Here is a 9,876-nt window from a genome sequence, read left to right on the forward strand (position 1 = left end):
GCACAGAGCAAAGGATTAGACCCGGTGTGCCTGCAGATACCATTCAAATTACACTTTCTAATTACACAGTCCTTGAGATAAAGCGAGGACATCCTTAAGCCCAGCCAAGAATTAAGCAGGTCTCCTGACTTATTGGCAAACTGTTCAGGTTTGAGGTTGTGCCACTTGGTTCAGCCCCTGCGTGTTAATGTGTTCTGTGTTTGGTTGCTATAATGTGCACCACTCTGCCACGGGAGGGGATAATCAGCTCCCAGCCAAGACAAAGCCTGCAGTTCCCATACAACCATCAATCTGCAGGCTTGGCTAAAAGGATGCCTCCTGCAGGGAATGTTGTTGGAAGCAACAGAGGAAATAAGAGGTGTTTTCTACCTCTAGGCCCTCTATGATTTAATGTGTGAGCCTGAGGAAGAAGTCTCATGCAAGTAAAAGTGCACCAAGCACCCACCCCAAAGCCCCAACAGCCCCCATTACAGCTGCCCTGAACCAGCAGTGCCCATGTAGGTGGCACCAATGCCAGCATTGCTGCACGGGCTGCAGGACCTCAGTGCCACCACGGGTGTGCCTGGTGTGTCCAGACCTGCTGCTGACCCCATCTTGCACTTCACTTCAGCCCTGCTCATCACCACAGATGCGTTCAACAAATTGCACTTAGAAAACTATCACAAAGTTCTCTTTTATCCCAAGAAGCTGCGCTTCCTCCACGCTCCAGGTTGGACAACCATGGGAACCATCCCATTCTGTCCCATTGGCAGATGTTCTCCCCCCATCCCATACCAGTATGGGGTCATATCACCCTGGGATGAGGAAGATGATGAGCCACCTTCCTCCATCACATGCAGACCAGGCAGACAGCACTGCATCCGTGCTGGCACCTCCTGGCACCTATCCTGACCCCGTGCAGCTGTCAGAGCCCCCGATTTGATTGATGCTGATCTCGGTTTTGGTATTTAAAATAATTCATGCTGCTGGAAACCCACACTGCGCTCATAAGCGGGTGTCAGCACGCAGCCACTCTTTAGGCTTGTTAACGCCTGGAGCTGGAGACGGGTGTTGTGAGAGGTGACAAAGGAGCTCTGTCCCTGGGCTGCACGTCTCCGTGTCACTGACAAGACAGCGCAGGAGCACGATAATGGGTTTCTCATTCTGCTCAGGGATACGTTTCACCGGCTGCTGCTTCTGTTTTCCAGCTTCATTTCCACCTCTGGCAGGCAGCAGTTCTTCTCTGCCAGCTCAAAGAAGGCAGTGCTCCGATGGTGGGGTGCTCGGGGCAGTGGGTTCTAGGTTATGGGGTTCTGGGATGCATGGGGAGCTCAGCAAAGGGAACGCTGCCCAGAACCAGGAGATCCCACTGCAGGGCTCACTGTACAACACAACTGCTTTTCTGCTGAGGTTGTTTTTTTTTCTTTCTTGGAAGTGAGTTTAAAACACGGCTTTAAAAGCAATCTGAAGCTATTAGTAACACCAGGTAAAAAAAAAAAAGAGAGAGAGAGAGTAAATTCAGGGCTACAACATAAACCCAAGCAGCTGAAAGGCCTCAATTAGGCTGAAAGGAGTTATCTGGTATTTAAATAATTATTAGATTGAAGGAATAATCACAGGTCTGAGCTGATTTTTTTCCCCCACTGTCATCCTAATGGAGGCCATAATATTATTATTCAAATGGCCACGGTTCCCATTGAGGGGGGAAGGAACCCGGCTCATTCCATCTCAGTGCAGCAGCGCTCCGCTTATTGCAGCTGTCACTCAACTGCAGCACCACGCTTTGTCATTTGTGGCATTTTATGCACATGAAAAAAGAAAAAAAAAAAACAAAAAAGGGGAAATAAAGCACAATAACAAAAAAAAAAAAAGAGATTCTCTTATGGAAAATGAGGGCTCAAAGGAACAATTTTGGTGCTACGTGTGCAGCAGCTGCCCTCCTGCACGATGCTGCTAGCTGTTGGGGCACCAGCTGCCCTTATCTCTTCACATAGACTCCATCTATCTCCGCCTTCTAGAGAAAAAAGAGAGAAAGAAGTGGAGTTTGCCCACTTTGTGCCAAGTGAGAGCGCACACGTCTGCTCTCAGCCCTCCTGGAGCCGACCAGGAATGTTCCTGGGAAACGTTTCCAACCATTGAAGCTGTTGCAGTGATTTATGTCCTGTGAAGACCCAATATTCAGGACATTTGGTGCAGCAGCCCCGTGCACTTTGAGCCCAGGCAGCACTCAATCATTTGTTTGCTTGACACCATCTGCAATGACTGAACAGTTTGATGTGAAGTAATTACATTTTCCTAACACAAAGCAGGGACGAGGGCTCCTAGTGCCTTTTGTTTGCTTATAAAAGGTTCTGACCCCACCAACACTAAAAGCAGGCTGTGCATCAGCAGACAGCTCCGGAATGGCTGGGATAGGAGGGACAGCCCTGCTATCCACGGTGTTCCCTAATATGAAATTGCAAACAGCAGGGCTGAAAGACACTGAGCTGCTCCTCCAGCACAACATGCAACGCTGGGCAGCAGCCTCAGTGCTCACAGCCCCCCTATAGGTGCAGGGAAAGAGTTAAGAGGTCAAAGCACAGCATTGTGCTTATTGCTTCCTCCAGCCCCTGGACAAGGAAGAGGAGGGGAAGAGCGAAGCCCAGCCACGAAAAGGCATTTCCCTGATAACAAACACGATTGCATGAATTATGCACCCAATTCGGTCATATTGTGCAGACGTGGGATCTTGTTTACACAATGCATACCGGATGAGCCACCTCTTCCCCCATCCCTCCTCCCCCCCCACCTCAATTCTGAGTGAGCATCCTAGCAGTGCTGGGGTGAGGAGAAGCAGAGTAGCACAGAGCTGGGCTGGCAGCATCCCTGGCTTCCCCCAGCCTCGCTGCCTGGCCCTGAACTCGGTACTCTGAGCATTCTGCTTCCCTCTCAGGTTGGGAATGGTGCTCCTGCACAAGAGGCACTCATGTTCAATCAAAGGAAATGCTCTGCTATCAAAAGGGAGTCACCAAGCACAAACCACTGTAGTATAAAGTGTGTGTAAGGGGCTGTGTTAGTGCTTCGATCCCCCTATCCGTGTCTGTGTTCATGAACTGAGCAGAGATTGTTCAGCAGAGCAGAGCCGCTCTCCCCTGACAACAGCGACAAGCAAACACGGGCACAGCTATCTCCAACCACAGGGTAAGCCCTTGCTTGCCTCCAGGATGAGAAGGAATGGCTTTAAGTTGTGCCGGGGGAGGGTCAGGTTGGATATTAGGAAAAAATGATTCCCTGAAAGAGCAGTGATGCATTGACACAGACTGCCCTGGGAGTTGTGGGGTCACCCTGCAGGTGTGGCACATGAGGACACGGCCAGTGGGCACCGTGGGATGGGTTGGGGTTGGAGTTGGAGATCTCAGAGTTCTTTCCAGTTCAAACTCAGTTCGATTATTCAGGGACTTTATTCCCAACCAAAACGGAATTTAATGGAGGGTGACCTCAAGTGCAAGCAGATCAAATGCTTAAACGTTTTGCCCGAAGCGATACAGAAGGTGTCAGTGCCCACTGGTCCCCCAGGTGACCTCTGGCTGTGGTTTGTTCCATGGGAACACGAGGGGAGATCGCAGTGCGGTCACTGAGCTGCAGGAGGAAAGCAGGCAGCAGCATCTGCTGGCCTCCCTCCAAGTGCCCCACAGGCAAATGGAGAGCCCCAGCTTCACATTTAATGGGTCCCCAGCCACTCTATTAAACAGAAATCCTGCACCGGAGCTCCTCTGGCTGTGCCAACACAGCGTTCGTTATCCCCACGCTCCCCCCAGGCAGCCAGATGTATTTACACAGTAGCCACGGTGCTGTTACCTAAGTAAACCAGGAAATGGGACATTTGTTAAAAGGAAGCTCTTCGGTGCCGAATCCCCAACTGCACAGCTATGGATTTCATTCAGACTGCAGCACTGCCATCGCTGTGAGCATGGCACTGCCTGCACGCATCGGGCACGTCCCCACCAGAGGGTGGGTGATGCTCAGTGCCACTTCAGAATGGGATTACATTTTCAGGTTATGAGCAATAAGCACCAAATCAGACCTACACAGCCCTGCCCACGGCACTGCCCGTGGCTGCGCCTTCCCCTGATGCCCTATTGCACCAGCAGGGCTGCATAAGATGGCCCCAAACTGGGCAGAGCCATTTGGACACAGCGCAATTGGAGGCAGGAGGGGGCTCGGTGCTGCACCTCCCTGCAGCCAGCAGTCAGAGCCAGCATCCCAGAGCTGGAATTCACCGCTGAACTGGAGGGAATTGTCATCCAGACACCGTTGTGATGTTTTGAGGATTTGGAAGTACAGACAGCCCTGATGTTTGCAACCTGCAGCAGGCAGGTGGAGCTGGAAGGAGCCACCAGCACTGGAGAACCCTTCAGGGACCATCAAATCTCTCTCAGAGTGCCTCAGTGTGAGCACCTGACATGAGCAGCAATCGGTGCCAGCTCCATCAGCACCATTAGGGAACAGAGCTCACCTCGTGCAGCCCCTCCTTGTCCCTCCTGCATGCATCTCTGGGTGCTCCATGCGGTTTTGACAGTGCTTTAAGATGCTGAAAACCCAGCAGCAGCTCAACCCTGTCCCACCATCACTGGACATCATCTCCCCCTCTGCACTCGGGTGTCACCCAGGACTGCAGTTCCTCCTGCTCTACTCTGTGCTCCTCTGCCCTGCTTTTCAATTTCAGCGCTCTGGCAGATCGCTGATTAATTCAAGCCTGTTTAATAACCCTTCTGTTTAGATGAAACAAGCTGTCTTGTTTTCTTTATTTGCAACGCTAACTCTTGTTTCTTCACTAAGGATCTTTCTGTCATTTATAAACTTCTGCCTCTCCAAGCAGCCTGACAGTGGGGATGGAGAAAGCATCTGCTGTGGTCCATGCGTGACACTGGCCAGCAGTCACAGCACGGGGGCTGCACACCACATTCTGAAGGCAAAGCTGTCCTGCACACACACTGCTACTCCCCTGCACTTGCCAGCAGGGCTGGGTCAGACCCATAGCACCCAGCTCCCCACCATTTGGAGGCTCTCAGCTGTCTCCCACCTCTTCGCATTTCAAAGCTGCACTTGTCTGCAGAGCAACTGAGTCATTTCCTTCCCAAATCCAACCTATCGGACCACATCCAGCCAGGCCCGGAAAACAATAAATCCTTCAGGGACTTTTCAGGCCGTATTTCACAGGAATGCAGTGAGAGCTCCTGGCACAGCCCTGAGTTCAGCTGTCACCCACAGCCCCATCCCAAAGCACTGCCTGGGAGCTGCCTCCATCCCACACACAGGAGGGGGAGAAGCTGCAGTGGATGTGGGAATGCAGGAAGGCTGCAGGAGCAAAGCAGCACCAGCACGAGCTGCAGGAACATTTTCAGTTGGTTCTGTTCATATGCATCCGCTTCACAACCACAGATTGACCTTCCAGATCCTGTCAAACATTTCATCAGGGTCACAGAGGGCAAAACCATGGCATAAATCAGTGATTTCTCAGAGGGTGGTGGAACAGGTTGCCCAAGGAGGCTGTGGATGCCCCATCCCTGGAGGCATTCAAGGCCAGGCTGGATGTGGCTCTGGGCAGCCTGGTCTGCTGGTTGGTGACGCTGCACATAGCAGGGGTTGAAATGAGATGATCATTGTGGTCCTTTTCAACCCAGGCCAATTTAGGATTCTATGATTTCAGCTCTATAGGGCCTACAAGCTGCAAAACTGACGCAACAGGGATGAGATGCTTTGTCAAAAGAACTCTATACCTGAAGCAGTTTCCATGCAGCTCTGAGGAACACTGGTGCACTCTGCAGCAGCAATCTGTTCTGCTTCCATCCCCATTTCCAAGGGCAGAAGCAAAACCCAGTTGACTCATGTATAGTGCTGTTAATCAAATGCACCCAAACACGGGAGAAGAACAAAGTGACACAGAAACTAATATTATATCCTCTTCAGTAACAAGATGGCTCGCACAGATAATCTGGCAAAGAGTGGTGTTTGTAATGAAAATTTGGAGAGGATGTAACAAGAATTGTAGGGACGAAGAAATGGGTCAATATTTTGCTTTTCCTCATGTTAAAATTTGCACCTGGGATGAAGGTGCGACGCCTCAGCAGTGCCTCAGGTACCAAACATCACTGCTGAGCAACCCCACAGGGTCACACATTTGGGTTTCTAGATGCAGACTGCCAAAACAGAGCCCGTATCAGGGCTGGGACTGACACACGCTCACTTCTTCCATGTCTGCAGGGATGGGAACAGTTAAAGCCACACTGCTGGATCTGGGCTCAGCACTGAAGGACTCCAGCTGCACAGCAGCCCCATCCACCACCTCTCCCCCCATCCCAGCACCCGGGCAGGGTTTGTTTTTCCAGACAAGTTATACAACTCCCTTGGAAGTCCTTGAAAGAGCCTCAGCTTTGTTTTCTCTCTCTCAGTTTGTTCTAGCACTTCCAGCTCAGCCCTACAAGCCGCGGCCGCCTCCAAGTCAGAGCATTTATTTGGTGGAGCTGATGGAACAGCTTTGCCCCTGTCACACAATTTATGCCTTGAAAAGCCAAGTTACGCCAGCACTTGCTCAGCACTGCATTATGCACCAGCAACAAGCACGGGGCTCAGCCCCTCTCCTCCAGCACACCCAAGTGCTTCCCCGTGCCCCGTGGTTGCTATGAGATCCTAGGGACTGTCTGAACCTGCTGTGACCAAACACAGCTCTGCTCTGCGGGGTCCCCGCGTGCAGGGCCAGCATAGCACTGCGAGGGCTCAGCATGGCTGCAATTAACTCCTCGCTAACTGCAGAGAGAACTTCAGCCCGGAGAGGGGCAGCCTGCAAACCGCTGCCCCAGCTCAGCCAAACAGATAGGATAGAACAGCTCAACATGCGAGGAAACCTACAGCCACGCTCCTTTCCTTCCCTGCCCCACCTCCATTAAAAATCAAAAGGAAATCACAGGTTTTGTTGTTTTCTTTAACTAACGTTACAGGCTGTGACATAAAGCAGTGAAGGCAGGAAACACGGCCACGGGGGCAGAGCTCCATCCTCTCCTCCCGTTGCTGCGATTTTTTGGGTGGCTGGCGAATGAATGAGCAAAGCAGACAGCCGGCATGTTTTATGGAGTTGAACTGTAACATCCCTGTTCGGCAGCCAACGGACCATTTTCCTGCTCTGACACCAATAAATCTGTGCAGCCACAGGGAACAAAGCCCTTAACATGAGCTGCCTGCACGTGAGCTCTTCGGCCACCTAGGCGAACACCAGCATGCCAGGGTCTATAACATCCCAAAATGGGAAATCACCCTTTTCAATAGCACAAAGGAGAAGTTTTAATGCTGCCACCAATGCACACAGCCCCACAGTGTCACCTGCTCAGTGACAGCCAGTTCTAGAGCTGCAGAGCCCCAGCACCGCATCCCCAGATTATGAGGATACAGGCAAGGCAAAGCCTGAGAGCAAGCAAGAAGCAAACAGAAAGAACCCCAAGCCTGCCATAAGTATTACAACGACTCTCAAAATGCTGGGGCTGACACGCAAGGCTGAAACCTCAAAACGCACTTTGTGGAAGCTTATTTCAAGACGAATAGAGCAAAGCACTGAACAACCCGTGCGCTGCCAAGTTTCTGTTCTCCCCCTGTTGAGTGCTGGTTCCACAGGACTCAGTGATGCTGACCCACAACCCCTCTCCCAACCTATCCTAGGGATTTCTGAGTGCTCTCTTATTAAGGATGCACTACAGAGGAAGCTCCTGGTAAATGTCCCCGGGCAGTGGATCTGTTCCCAGCTCCTGGCTGGAAGCACGAGGTGCTGCCGTGCTGACTCAGGGCTGCCACATCCCGCTGCCTTCCTGCCCAGCCCGCATGGAGCCGGGGGGGTTCCTGTTTTCCCCAGCAGCACTCAGTGCCCTGAGATGCAGCACAGGGTGCTCACAGCCCACCCTCGTGTGAGTTAAAGCTTCTGTTTTTCTAACGCTGTCTGCAGCCAGCCGGGAGCTGAAAGCAAAATATGCTGTTTCCTTTCACCTTCCTGATAGGTGCAGGGAACAGCCTGCATGGACTGCAACCCATTGCTTCACTGGGAGATAACGAGGAGCTAACAAATTCCCTCTCCCAGTGGAGAGAGAACCCTAAGGGCTTCTCCATGGTTGGTGCAGTCCATGGGAGCACCCACCCTTGGTCACTGCTAGGTGCCATCCCAGCTCCCGTGCCATGCTGGCTCTGCGCAGTGCTTTCCAAATAGGGGTTTTGCAGCTGTACCTGTGCCCAGCACAACAACCCCACAGAGTCACCCTCCCACAGCCACAGCCCCACTCACCTCACTCCAGGGGCTGGGAGGGGGGCTGAATGGGGGGCTGCCCTCCCTGCCAGCTCTGCCCCAATGCTGAGCCCTCACACAGCCATGGTTCCGTCGCTGAGCACAGGGAAAGCAGCAGTGGGAGGTGGTGAGGTGAGAGGTCAGGGCAATATTTATTCAGACGTCACCTTTCACTTTTATGGAGTGGGGAAGTTGCGCCAGAGCAGGAAAAGGGCTGCAAGGAACAGTCCCACCTGGGAAGCTGCTGTAGCAGTGAGCGTTGTGGTTCTGGAGAAGAGCCTGCAGCAGAGCACTGGGCCCCCAAAATGTGCTTGGGGTTGTTCAACCCTCCCTATCATGGAAGGCTGAGACCCTCTCCATGTGCCCCATGCTTTATAATAGCCCTGGCCATCCAGAAGCCCATCACACCAACAGGGATTTTAAGGACAGGAGATCAGGCACACAGTACAGGGAACTACAATAGAAATGCATGGGCTGAGTGACAAAATGCCTCCAGCAGAGCCCTGCTCCTTGGAAGCACCACTCCTCTGCCACGCAATGGGATGGCACTGAGCACAGTCACACCTGGAGCTGCCAGTGCAACTGCATACAGGGCCTGGTGGGCTGGGAGCAGCAGCACCTTCTGTGGGCACAGCTCAGGGCCCAGTTTGTGGGGTTGCCCATGCTGTCACACCACCCTCTCAGATAATCTGAGCTTTTCTTTTTATAATGCGACTGATGCCTTTTATCTCCTGCTCTGAATGCAATTTTAGCCCAGGCAAAGCAGGATTAAACTTTCAGAATACGATACATTTATCAGCACCTCCCAGTTCAACTTCACCCAACCAGAAATCTCGGCTAGAAACAGGAGATAGGATCTGTCAGACAGCAGGAGGGTCACCTCACCAAACCACATCCCTCAGTGCCACATCACCACAGCTCCAAAACACCTCCAGAGACAGCGACTCCACCACCTCCCTGGGCGACCTATTGCAACGCATCCCCATTTTTTTTCTAAGAAGAAATCTACCCGAATTCCTCATTCTAGGCAGAGCTTCCTCCGGGTGAACCGGACCCGCAACCTCCGGGGTGCTGCGGCCACCGCGGAGCGCAGCTGCGTCCCGACCGCGCGTCCCCGCTCTGGTCCTCGCATGGAGCATCCTCCGGAGGGTCCCCTCTAGCGGGTCGAGGCGGTACTTCGGGTCGAGGCGGTACTTCGGTCCGCAGCCCCTCCGCTGTCGAGGACGAAACGGTGCGCACCCGGCAGCCGCTCCCCGCTTCCCTCCCCGCGGCTCCACACTGTGAGATCGCACACCGGGTGCTCCCCCCGGTGATGAATGCTGACATGCAGAGGGTGGTGGGCACACAGCCCCACAGGAGCTCGGCAGCACTCTGCTCTCTGCCCGGTCCTCTCCTTTTTGGAGTGGTGGCAGCTCCCTACCCTCCCCCCCCCCCAGCCAAGCTGGTTAAGAGATTAACACTCTAAAAACCCACATTTACTCTAATTAGCCATGAAATCTTTGTAACTAAGAGAAAAAAATGTTTCCCTTGAGGGATTTCTGTCCATTCATCACTGTCTGAATTGCAGGGGAGAGGGAAAAAAAAAAATAAAAGAG

The sequence above is a fragment of the Meleagris gallopavo genome, chromosome 28 (genome assembly GCF_000146605.3).
Source record: "Meleagris gallopavo isolate NT-WF06-2002-E0010 breed Aviagen turkey brand Nicholas breeding stock chromosome 28, Turkey_5.1, whole genome shotgun sequence".
In the NCBI taxonomy this organism is placed as follows: Eukaryota; Metazoa; Chordata; class Aves; order Galliformes; family Phasianidae; genus Meleagris; species Meleagris gallopavo.